At 39.1% G+C, this 13,475-nt stretch overlaps 1 protein-coding gene across 4 annotated transcripts in view; it reads right to left on the minus strand.

Annotated features, from left to right (window-relative positions):
* The window catches only part of LOC117229670 (uncharacterized), a 447,677-nt gene that overhangs the window by 139,032 nt on the left and 295,170 nt on the right, over nucleotides 1-13,475 (minus strand). The gene's annotated exons all lie outside the window — the stretch shown is intronic.

The following is a 13,475-nucleotide window of genomic DNA, read 5'->3' on the forward strand; positions in this document are numbered from 1 at the left end:
TTTGAAATTATTATAGTGCCATTGCAATCTAAAAGCCCTTGAAATTTTCATCTCGCAATTGATATCTTTCAAGCATACGTTTACAGTTTCTGATCTTCTGAAATTCTTGATCGGTTATCTATGTTTCAAATTAATTGTTTCTTATTTAATGATTTCTATACCCTCTTTCTGTTTAAAAATAATTTTTTTATTAAAAAATGAACAAAAGAAACGAATAAAAAAATTTTTCATTAAAAAATAAACGAAACAAAAGAATAAAAAAGTTTTCTTATTAGAAAACGAACAAAATAAAAGAATGAAAAACTTAATATGTCTTATTCGATAAATATAAAGTTAACTATGAACAAAATCCAAAGGCACAGCAATTAATCATCCCAAAGTAACCGGCTGCACTATCCTATATTAAAGTCGTTTTTGTTAAGAATTTGAATAAGTTAAGAATAAAACAACAGCGTCCCCAAAATTCTGTTGACTTTCCCATTTCTCGTTTCGTATATTCGGGTTTCAGATGTGCTCAGGAAATTGTCAATTCTCAGTCGTTCATTGCGAAAATTGTATCTCATTTGATCGAGTCTCTATGGCGAAATCACGGGAGCACACCGTCTCTGGTGATAAATGCCACGGTACGTGCAATCGCTTAGTATCACATTCAAATGTAGACGTCGTCCTCTCGAAGCCAGCGGAACAAATCGCTGGGTAAGAGGATCGCATACGTAAAACCTAGAGCGATTGATCTGTTTGTCAATCGCGCCACGGTTCGTTTTTTCTCGAAATCTCGTGTTCCCCTCCGTTTCCGCCGACGATTTCTTTCAGCTGGCCCAGATGCTCCCACCTAAAACAGCGCGATCCAACCAAATGATCCTCCGCTTTAGCCGGGGCACGACGATGACCGACTTTGGCTACTTTCGCGCGCCAGCTATCGCGCGAACGTCTGAAATATTACTCGTCGCATCGGCGAATTCAGCCAATCTCTCCCGGAAAAATCTCTCTCTATGATTTCCAGGGAATCTTTCTCTCGTTTCCGGCACTGGCGCCAGAATTGATTTCAACCGTGAACCGGCGTCGCGGCATCGATTCTCAATTGAATTTATTTATAAAACAAAAATCACAATGCTTATTTCGCGACGAATCTTTCTGTGGATCCGGGACTCGAGTTTCAGATATGTTAAGTGGAAATGAGTCTCGCCCGCAAACATTTTCTGTGCCAAAGTCGAATTTGACGGGCGACGCCAGCCGCATATTTAAATGTTTACGCAGCATGTAAATTTATCGATCGAAAATTGTGTCGCTACAGTTACAATGAATTATTAGAAAATAAACAATGTGGAAAAGGAATTTAAAATACGTTCGTGAATTTGATTCACGATATTAAGAATTTTTTTCTTAGCTTCATTGTAGCTTAAAAAGGATATCTTTCAAAATTATTATTTATTATTAGCATTACTTTATTAATCTGTTCTACTACAAATTAAATGATGTTTACATTTATATAAGTGTATCTAATGTCAATATCTCGTGACGTGACACGTGTTTATTTTCTTCGAAAATAAATCGTAATGAGTTAGGGGTTAATTCTTAGAGCGTTTAAAATAGCTTCGTCGAATGATTTAAGAATATGTTAAGTATTAACAAAACTATAGCTGATGTTGCACAGCAGTGAGACAATGAAGCATTCGTACAATTTATTTTTATGTCTGTAACGCTGTTTAGGGTAGCAAAAAGTCTAAGGACTTAAGAATGCTTAAAATATGACGCTTCCCTTAAAAAGTGAAGAATACAGGAGGAGGGAAAGACGTGAAACAAGATGGTCGACGAGATAATTGGAGGGAACAATGTTGAGGAAAGCTTAAGAAAGAGATTAAGAGCGATGTCAGCCGGTGACACGCGAGAGACCGCGGAAGTAAACATTAAAAACGTAAAATATTACCACGCAAGTTATGGGAAGTAACCTGGAATGGAAAAATTCGAGAAGACGAGGAGAAAGTATATAGATGTGATATACACACTGATAATGGTCGTCGAATGTGCAGAGTGTAATAATACTACCACAACAAATATATTAACTCTGGAATTTCTAAATTGACGGTATCATTCGAAAATAAAATGATTTCTTTGCATAAAAGGCCTTTGAAATATCATTTATTGTAGCATATACTACGATGAAGTTTCATTTTCAGAACTAATCATTGCCAGATATATGTATGTACGTTGGAATTACTATACACAGAACGAAGAAAACGAACTATAATCAGTGTAAAAAGTATTTGCACACCTTTTAAGATCGAACAACTTTTTTTTAAAATTAATGATTGATAACTTTTTTGAAGTTTCGAGATGTTGGAAGAGAGTAGTTTGATTTAGACAATGTCTAAAAACAATATTTGTCGAAATTGCAATAGGTTGGAACGATGAAGAATATTGAATCATTGACAGTAATTTTAAATCATTGAAAAAATTTCAATCACGCACAAAGATTTAAATCGTTTGGTACAATTTGAAAACAGCGATTTTACCATCCGATTACCAGCGTTTCTACGCTGACTGTACGCGTCACAAACATACTTTGAAGTATCTCGTTAGAAAACGAAATAAAAAGAAGCAAGAGTTGTTCAGCGTTCTCTCGCTCTTTAATAAAGCAACACAGATAATTAGATGGGATATTCCATGATCCCCGGACTAACGGACGTATTGTTTCTCTCCCAATTGTTTCCCGCGTAAATGAAAATGATTACGAGACGATTATCGAGGTAGCCTTCCTTCAATTAACATATAATCTCGTATTTAATTAAAACATGGTTCTCGCACTGTACTGCGTATATTCACGCACTGCACTGGCCTAACTAATTGGCTGAACAAAGAAAGATTCAGGATGCTGTTTACTATCCCAGTCAAAATTATTTTCATCATTGACCTAAAAAGATCTCAAATTAGATTCTATTTCCGGAGAACATTTTACAGAAGTGATAAGACTGCCACGAATAAAAGTAGGATGTAAATTCAATCGATGTTTATCGTCGTGAACGTTCTCTTTTAATTACTAAGTCTTCACGCATACTTAATCCTTCGGTCTTATCCTTTCTATGCGAAACACGTATGTCATACTGAATCACTCAGATTCAATTCAGTTTTCAAACAATTGTCACTGAAAAACTAGCAACACTATTGAGACTTGAAAGTTTGAGAATATAATTTGAACATTGTAGAACATCGTTTTATTTATTAAAATTCGACATCTCACTTCCAAGTATATTGAATTTGTTATTAATTTCGTTCTTCTCTCGCTTTTCTCGAAATAGAAAAATATTGTTTGTTACAACATTTTTACCTAGTGTGACAGTAGCGGGTAAAATAGTCAAAGATCCACGGTTCAGTTTGAAGTACGCCTAACTACGACAGTGTCAAAGCTGGAGCAGCTGGAACATGCAAAGTACTTCCCGGTCTTTCTACCCGCTTGTTAATTAACTTGTCGTCTCTCGAAATCGGGCCAACGTGTCTTTGTATCTAAAGTTTCGACGAAATTTTCAGTATGCGCATAAGTTACCGATATCTACAAAAGGCATTTTTTTAAATTCCCGTTGTCGGCTCAGATAAAAAAAGTTAAGAAAATATCGCTTTACGTATCATCCCAACAAATTGCAATTTTCGAAAACAATTTTTTAGCTATTATCCAGTGAACTAATCCCCTCAACATCTCAAGAAAATTTAGATCGCAATTATAAAAAAATCATTCTGTTTTAAAAGGTGTACACCGACTGCTATATGAGATGTATGAGGCAGTTTTATCCTAAATTTCATCGAGCTTAAAGGTCGAAAAAAATCGAAATTTTTCAATTTTGGCGCTTACATTGTTTTCTGTGAACATTCCTTAAATATTCATTCTCATAACAGGAGGTCTTACATAGTTTCCCTTATTATAAATCCAACAGAATGTCTTATCACGACAGCATCCCGTTCTCGATAAATGATATCTAATCGGAAAAGGCCGACATATAGAAAAATATCGATTGATGAAGTGGCTGAAAAGTGGCTGGAAAGTGGCCCTGAGTCCTAAAGTTGGCTTCTGCATCAATTTCCAAAAAATTCGCTCGGCTGTGGCCATTCCCTTGCGAACAGCCCGGCTGGCAGAGAACGAAAGCTCGGGAAAAAAGAGGCCGAGGGGAAAAAAAGCAGATCCAGACAGCTAGAAAGAAGGAGAGCCAGGCGATTGATCTGTTTGTCGACCGCGCGACACTTCCGTTCGTTTCTCTTTCGTTTTCGTCTGTCTTTCTGTGCCGTCGCGTCGTCTCGTCCATCGTTTCCCGCGCGACCTCAATAAAGCCAGCCAGCCTCCTCCTCGGTTGCCAAAAAAAGGCTGTTCATCCGTCGGCTGGAGTCACGTCCCGCTCCGAAATCGTACGTCTCGCGCATATGGAAGGGGCCGGCGTTTCTCCCAGGGATAATCGAGAACCGTTGTCGTTTCGTTATACGTGGACGAGCTGGCTGCTGCCGGAGCAGCCTTTCACCCCAGACTGCTTTTACCACCGCGGACTCATCCGCTCTCTACCTTTCTTATTGCTACTCCAGACCGGTGGAACGTGGAGCGCTCGCTCTTTCTTTCTTCCCTTCATTCCGGCACGCCGCCGCCGTTGCTCTCTCATCGATAGAAGCGCTCCTATGCTTCTCTACCATCTTCCCTGTGAAGGAAACCTTAAATCCGTTCCTCTGGAACGTGTGTCGTGGCCCCTGTGTACCAGCCCCTGTGTACCAGCGCCACGGGAATGAATAATGCGTGGTTACGGTCCGTTTGCGATGGACGCGTCGCGTCCTTCATTTTTATTACTACTTCCGGATATTAAAACTGCGCTCGCTTCTCTCGCCGCTTTGCCAACCGGAGCTATTCTCGCTGCATCGAGCCGCGGAACTGTATTTCATCTCCTGCAACTTCCATGCGCGGAATTCGATTTAGGCTTCGATTCCACTCGCCGAAGGCTCTGGAGACCGGGAAAACTTGGAGAAAGTGACTGCTGCGGCTTTATGTACAACTTTCGCGTGGTGCGGAATCCGTTTTCAACGAAGAATTACAGATAGACGCGCGCTTGTTGTTTCCCGATTCTTCTAGAAAATTGTGTAATTGTCTGCTTTAATTGCTTCCGTTGCTCGTTATCGGAATTCGTTGAAAATAAGATGACAGTATTTGCACGATGCCAGAGTTTCTGGCAATCAAGGTTTCGTCGTATGTCTTTAAACTCAGACGGTTCTCGTGAACGTTCGTCACGAAAATTCTAGGTCGAAGCTAGACTTTCATATTAAACGAAGGGGCACAGTATCAAAAGACGTATGAAACACCGGCCGTCGTCGCGTCGGTGCCGGTGCATCTCGTTCGATATCTTACTGCTTGATTTGCTGTAAAATTGTGTGTCGGATAGCGTCTCGTCGTAAAATGGTCCCGTATCCTTCTGTCCGTACGCTGGAAATAGGTAGCCGTATAAAAAAGATAGTGGCTGGACCGTAAAAATGCAGCCCCGTCGAAATGCCGGACGGTTCCTCGTCGTGTCATCTTTTTCCCAGAGAATAATTCGGTTTGGTGCGTTGGAAAGCCGGATGGAAAAAAAATGTTCCGGCCATCCTCCTTTCTACTTGGCGGTTCAAGTTTAATTTGGCGCGCTGTTAATAATCCGGCGTATCGATCGAACACGGCCGGCGACGGCGTAAGGCTCAATTTCGGCATCCATAAATTATTCATTGTTCCTCGGTACACGATGTGCGTGTAAGTAATATGTATGCGAAATACAGTACGGTGAGGTAATTGACAGCAGGGACACCTATCGGTATAATACCGATATCGCTATTTTATCGGCATTTTTCGGCTGTACCTGCGCAACCCTTATAGAAATCGAAACACGAAAATACCGGTGCGATGTCGTATTATTGTATAAAAATACCGGTATACTTGCAAGTTTTTAACGGTATACATCGGCAATTTTTTTCGTATTCCTATTTCATTGCAATTTCCAAAGTATCTTTAATCACAGAGAGGAAAGAATAGGGTATTGCAATTTGTAATAGTTGGTGCATCGTATGCGTATAATGTTGCTGATCGATTCCGATGCGGTTGCCAGAGGCTTTGAGATAACGAAATAAAATAAAAATATCATAGAAATATCGTAACAATATATCTAACTAAAACTATCTTAAAAACTTACGAACAATGAAATGTGCAGCCAAAAGAATTGCCGGTAGATGCATATCATATTAACATTTTCATATTAACCCTTTGTACTCGGAGCTATTTCAACTGTAAATCTAAAATAATTTTTCTGACTTATAGTACTTTTATTTTACATGATAAAGTGCATTTTATGCATATGAAATTGACTCTTGTGACTGACACAACGGTTACGCTCTTAACAATCTTTTTGAATTTAAACTTTGCTAATGTAAAAATTATTTTAGAACGTGACATCATAAATTTTAATGGTGCCTCAGAGTCACCACTCGAGTGGAAAGGGTTAATGTATAAAATTGTATCAGCTTTAATTGTATCGGCTTTAAGTCCCTGATTAGCATGCTATCGAGTCTATATCTTTCGATGCATCGATTAAAATCATGATCACCTCTCCTCGAAACTGCGACGACCTCTCATTTCCCGTGACGTGCGAACAACGAAAATTTGATCGATCGTGGTCGAAGAATAGGAGTCTCCCTAATAACAGGAATTTTGCAAATCGGTTTATAAACTGATCGGTGCGGTAAAATGATAAACTGTTGTTGCCCGGCGATGTTCACAGGAACCATCGATTCGTATGGTTTCCTGCAAACGCTGTTTCGTTATCGGATATATCTGTTTTTCGTAATAGATCATGTTTCGCGAACAAAATCGCTATGACAATACAAAGACCCTCGGCACGATGTATAAAATTTATGCGGGTCTAGTGAATTACGTTAATGTCAATGCGTTGCAGGAAATATCCGGCGAGGATTAATCGAGCAGAACGGGAAAATTCATTTACAAAATGTTGAAGTAATTTCGGTGGATGTAATTGCAGTTGAAGGTAAGCTGGTCGTTCGATCGGATAATATAGATAAAAGATTAATATTTCAAGAGAAATCCGGACTGTTATATTTACGAAATGAAGAAAATGTTCAGACAATTAGCATAAAGTATAGTATTGATTGCGGTGATTACGTATGGAACGGGTTCAAGTATAAAACCGGTCCCTAATCCGGCAGTAAAGGCAGAACACTGTCTGACCCATACAAGATCAGTAGAATGGGAATGGTCTTTAATCAGGCAGTAGAATAATCCCAGAGATTACCTCGTCGAAAAAAACCTCATTTTATTGCTCCTCCGACTTCTTCCGTGGACGTGGATAATTTGGCGAAATGAGGAATTTCGTTAAATAACCGCGTACTTCCCTACGTACTTCGTTTTTATTCTGCGTAATTGTATAGTTAGTTTCTACCGCGACTATTGTTGTTGCATTCTTGATACTTGTAACTCTACAAATAACTTTATACTAATATACTTTATACTGTACAAGGCTGCGAACAACAGTTTTTGCAGAATTAAAAATTTTTTAAATTATAATAAAATACCAAGAATAAAAAAAACATCAAGTTTAAATGAACTGGTAATTAACTCGATATACGCTAAGAGGAGAAAATTACATCGAATTTTCGATAGCTTGGTGTAAAAATTTTTGCACAATTTTATGCAGATCAGTTATTAACACGTTCCGTGCCACGTGTACCATCGATGGTACACGCTTGCATGTTTACTTAGTGAACTGAACAAATTGTTTACAAGAAATTTAGAACCGAAGAATCAATTTCCACCGCAAGAATGGGCGTTGATAAGTTTTTGTTACGTTGTTATGTGTACGAGAATTAATAATTGCGCGTAATACATCAAGTTTTAATCAAATATCAAAGTGTGAAGATTCGAGTAAAAAAAGCTCGGCACGGAACGTGTTAACCTTCCGTCTCCAATGATTAATTGTTAAAGCAACCAATATTTTTGCCCAAATTACGATACAATGTAATACAGTCTCGTTTTATTCATAATTCGCTAAAATCACCAATGGAAATTTAAACAGTATTTTATTTTCTGCATGAAAATACAAATTTATAGATTATACAGCACAGTAAAATAGACGCGAAAATTTCTAGAAATTATAGAGAAATATCGCCAAGTGCGGAGTACTATTTTATTTTCCGGTGCCAAAGGTTTGTTTGCATAAACAAGCATGCATGTTTTCGTACGAATTAATCACAATAAAAGAAAAATGTTTATTCAGTCACAGTTTTCAATTGCCAATATTATAAACAATCGTCGGTATTAAAGAAATTTGAAAAAAAATGGTAACGTGGAACATATATGGAATTGTTTTCCAAACACGAAGCACAGGTAAAAGATAAAACATTTTCAGAGAGAACAGAAAACAGTTGTTTTTGTTTCATTTATCACAGCCCTTTGGCGATGATCTCAAATTTAATACACAAATAGATAAAAATTCAATTTCAAAAATAATTATTATCGTAAAAAAAGAAAAAGAAACAATTTTCGTTTATTAAATAAAATACGTATCGATATTACGTGCAGGTATATTAACGATAAAAGGCGTAAAAAATAAACATGATAAATTAATATGTACGAATAATTCGTGCATCGAAAAGTTTTGTAACAGCGGCAAACAGAAACACGATTACCTAGTTTTCGTGTAGATTTCGTGTGAAAAATAACACAATTCCATATTTGGCGGCTACTCCACGCGTTCCAACTACCCTTCGCCATTTGCGAAAGGAATGTTCTTGCTTTATTATGGGGTGCTGAATGTTAACATTCACAGTGTCAGTCAATGTCAGCGTGTCAACAGCCCAGGGCTGACGCCAGCTGCAACTAAAACGTGACACGTGGGACGTTTTCCTAACGGGCACGGCTTAACCCGCGGAACCCTCAGTTACCTAGGCACGCGGGTCGTGGAAGTCTCAATTACCACACCTAACTACTGTTTTCATCACTACGTGAAACTTTCATTTTCGTAAACGTTCGTGCATGTCACACCAATTCCATGCATCGATCGCGAGCTCGCGTTCCATTCGGTCATTGTTATCCGTAGATATGAAATGATGATACGAGATAGCGTGCAAACTGCCTTAGTTAACAAGAAGATAAAGTAACGATCGCTAACGAGCGTAAAAAGCCTCTCGGTTAAGGAAAGGATAATATAACGATCGCTAACGAGCGTACAAATTCTTTCAGCGGAAGAAAAGATAAAATAACGACGACTTATCAAAATATTAATACTTGCGCAAGTTTTTAAAGTATGCAGCTGATTTTTCTGAATTCTTTTTTCGGTGCAAGAGAAATGCCGGATTGGATGTTTTTAGAATGTTTCGCTGAGCGAGTTTACAAGCCTCCGTAACCGAGTTTCGTCATTTTTAAAACTGTAAGTTGTGTTCTTTGAACTCTTGACAGCGGCGCGATTTTCGACCGAATTGAAACTCTCGGCTTCAAACTTTTGTAATTCCCGTAATTTTCAAGATATCTCCGAGAATTCTTTTAGTATATTTTCGCCACGAACGATTACAAATTAGTAGCTAAAACAGTTATAATTGATAGCTTTCCGTCAAAGCAATTCTAATAATTCTATAAAATAAATTCATTTTTATATGTGGCCATTAAAAAACATATTTATATTCTAAAATAATAAAATATTATTCAATGATGTGTGAAACTATCCAACATGAAGCTCGCAAATTATACTCGGAGTTCACTCGTTTTGAATGCTACAAAAATTGAAATCATCGATTTAACTTTTTCTATCGAAATGTATGAAAAAAAAATCCTAGCCAAACATCGTCAAACGAAAATAGACTGCAAAGAGAAGAAAAGAAGTGCCAAAAGTTGCAATAAAAAGTTTCAAAGAAGCTGTCTTCGCGTGAAACCTTCCTGATCCCGTAAAAATGGTTAAGCCGCGGCGATATATGCAAAAAACGCCAAACATCTTCAATCGTAAGAAAAATGAAGATAAATCTGGATTGGCAGAATAACTTTATGATGCATCAATTAGGGATGAGATCTACGTTGTCTCGTAAAATAAATCTCTGAAATGATAAACGTAGGGCGAATAACGTCGCTGGACTTTAAAAACTTATCTCGTATACATAATTCCGGATCTTGCAAAAATTCTCCGGCGATAAGAATGATTCTTATCGGTCCAGCTGGATCGAGCGCGATTTACGAGACGACCCAATATTTAACCCTGGGACGGCTTTATTCTGCGATCTTTCAAAATACATTTTTCAAGATATTCCTTGCAGACTTGTTAGCCTTCTTAATGTAACAGTAATCTATCGTATTTTATTGCCGAAGATTGAGTAACTAAGTGAACGATTTAAATACTGTGGATCAAGAATTGTCGCAGCCACCGTTCTGCGAGGATTAAAATGCAAAAAATATTTTCGCGTAAACTCCAGCTGTCGAGAAGGCAATTCCACGCACGCCAATCTAATAAAATTCAAATGCGATGCTCCACCAGATGGGCGAGATCTGGCTTCGGAAGTTCTTCTCATTCGGCGTGTTCTGGTTCTCGCCGGATGTACCGAGCCGTTTAAATAATCGTTACTATCTGGTAACTCGCAGACATTTCGGCCGCCGCGCCGCGCCGCGGCGTGAAACTTGGCGATCGCGGTAATTATCCGTGGCCGGCCGGGGCCGCAGTGTAACTGAATTGTCGGCGAGGATCAGCCTTCATCAACCTGGTGGTTTGCGAACGGCGGTCGAGTCCCCGAGGGTATCGATATCGCGGGGCTCACTCTTCAAACTACCGATTCGCAGACGTTCCCGTGAAATCGGTGGGTCGAACTACGATTCTAGCCGATAGAAGATTGCGATCGTTACCCCGTGTTCCCGCACTTCCAATAGTCTGACTAGTGATTCTAGTAATATCTGTTAAGGAAGGCCATTCGGGCAGGATATTTGCGATAGATAATTGCGATATCCAAATTTTGATATCAAATTTTGACGCAAAGAAAAGTCCAAATAAAATGAAGTTACTCAATGAACCAGTTAGCCATTACATTAATGGTTCATAATAATTACAAGAAGTATATATAGAATATAGAATCGAATGCATGGTGATCTGGCTTATAAATTTGAATATTATAGCATTCGTGTCATTTTGCGTCACAGTGATCGCGTTCGCGAACGTGTTAAAAAAAAACACAATATGCCCCGAAGAACGTTCGAAGCGGCTTGCTCCGAACTGGGTGACACATTTGCGGGGCCATTTCTTGATTTTTTCGCTAGCTGGAATGGCTGTTTGTCCCAGGGTGGGTCGCACCGGTTCGGCCAGGAGTCGTTATCGCTTCAGCCGTGTACGTTTAAATTCGCCGGTGATGGTGGGGGTCCGAAATGTCTCCGCGTTTGCCCTTATTCGGTTAAGCCCGGACTGTCCTGCACTTAAGCTTGCATAATTTTCGACCTAACTAGGGAGAAATTACGCCTCCGCTCTGTTTGCGCAAGGAAATTCGCGCGTCCACCGCCCCGTATCAAGCCAACCCGCCGCCTCGCGACCTTCTACTCCACCTCTGCCAACGTCTAGGACCAGCTTTCCCAACCGTTCTGGAATTAACGTCGAGTGCAAACGTTCCGCGGGCACGAGGGCTCTCGAAACCCGAGCCTTTTCGCACATTTTCTTCCCGGATTTCGCTCCGACGGATAAAGGAACGCCTATATCGCGGCCCCCCCGGTCCGTTAGCAAAACTTCTCCTACCATCCTCTGCCCCATACCACCCTCCTGTCTCCTCTCACAGGCGCTTCGAAGTTCCGCCTCTGTCTTTCCTGCTGCCTACGCAACGCTTTCTTTTTTCTTGCCCTCGGACCGGCTCGGATATTTCGTTTCAGAAGGGACTGCAGGGCAAAATGGATCGGAAGTTTTCAGATGGAGATGGCGGAGTTACTTTGCACAACTGTGTCACCAGTGAATGACTTGTTCCCTTTGCTCTATCCTTGGCAAAGCGAGGACACCATCTGTCCTTCTCGTTTGCTCCCGTTCGGGACCGAGCGGCGACGATTTAACCCCTCGAACTTACGAACAGCCCGGATAACTTGTCCTTCAACGTCTCAGCGTTTAAGCAAGTGAATTACTTTTACAGACTTAATCATTCGTTTCATTTTGTTCGCGCAGTGAAGATTCCGTATACAGGGTGTCTTTTTTTAAACCGGCCACTTCGATATCTCCTCCAATAGTGAGCATAGTAAAAATATTGCGGAGCAAAATTTGATTCTTCTGTTGTCAAAATCTTGCAGTAAAGGAAATTGAGTCATACAAGGAATTAAAATTGCCTCGATGAATTATGGAAATTATGAAACACGTTCAGTACGCGCCGGACACTAAGTTTTGTGTATCTTTAAATATTTATCTCTATTGTAATATATTCGAACAAACTGAATTTTGCTAGGATGTTTAGAATATAAAAGAATTAAAATACCACCCACTATGATAAATTTTAATTACCTAGTTTCGACTCGTTACGAAGATTTGATACATAATTCAGTAAGTGTGGATGTTATTCGCATCTTTTAAATCGAGATTATACTCTTCTATTATCAATATTTAAACGTAAAAGTGAAGGTTAAAGTTATCGGAGACAAGAAAGCTGTGAAAGAAATCGTAGTGAAATTGGTTAATAAACTGTGGATTTTATGAAAATTAAAACTTCTATCCTTCGTCATTTTATGAATTGGAGATCGTAGAAAAGTATTTCGCAAATTAATGACTTTAATTTTTGTCACAAATACGCCATATACGCAATATCGTAATTAACGTCACAAACGTTTAAGTTTTTTTTGCTGAATAAATTAATGTGAGTTTATCTAATTTTTGTGATTGCAAAGTCGACAATCGATCTGTTAATGCATGAATTCAAGCAATTACTATGAATAATAATAATAATAATAATAACAAAGTGTTAATATTCCAGCAAAATTGATCAGCTTTTATAAATAAATGATCTAACCGGGATCATGTTTGTAGTCCAGTAAGCGGATCAGATTTGGTTGATATTCGTCGGAGCTGTATTAATGATATTGAGTTTGTATCAATCGTGGCTCGGTGCAGATATTAATGTCATCCCTAGACGTTTGATGTCAAGATTCAAAGCTGCAACTGTTGGATATTTCCTCAATAATAATTTCGTCGAGTAATACAAACAGGCAAAGATATCAATGGCGCGGCTAGATACTAAGCGGATCAATGTTTGATTGCTTATTCGAAACTACCCTTTCGGTACTGCACATAGCTATCATGATCAGAGGAAGAAACCGGGCAAGTTGCGTACCGATTCGTTCGTGATATTATTACCGACCGTATTACCGTGCCTTTGCACCTGTGGCTCCTGTGGCTCTTGTTTTTCCGACGTTTCCACAAAAAATCGTTCCTTTTCAAAATGTTTTGTCTAACGATCATTACACACCGTTTCTGTTACTCTCA

The sequence above is a fragment of the Megalopta genalis genome, chromosome 3 (genome assembly GCF_051020955.1).
Source record: "Megalopta genalis isolate 19385.01 chromosome 3, iyMegGena1_principal, whole genome shotgun sequence".
NCBI lineage: Eukaryota > Metazoa > Arthropoda > Insecta > Hymenoptera > Halictidae > Megalopta > Megalopta genalis.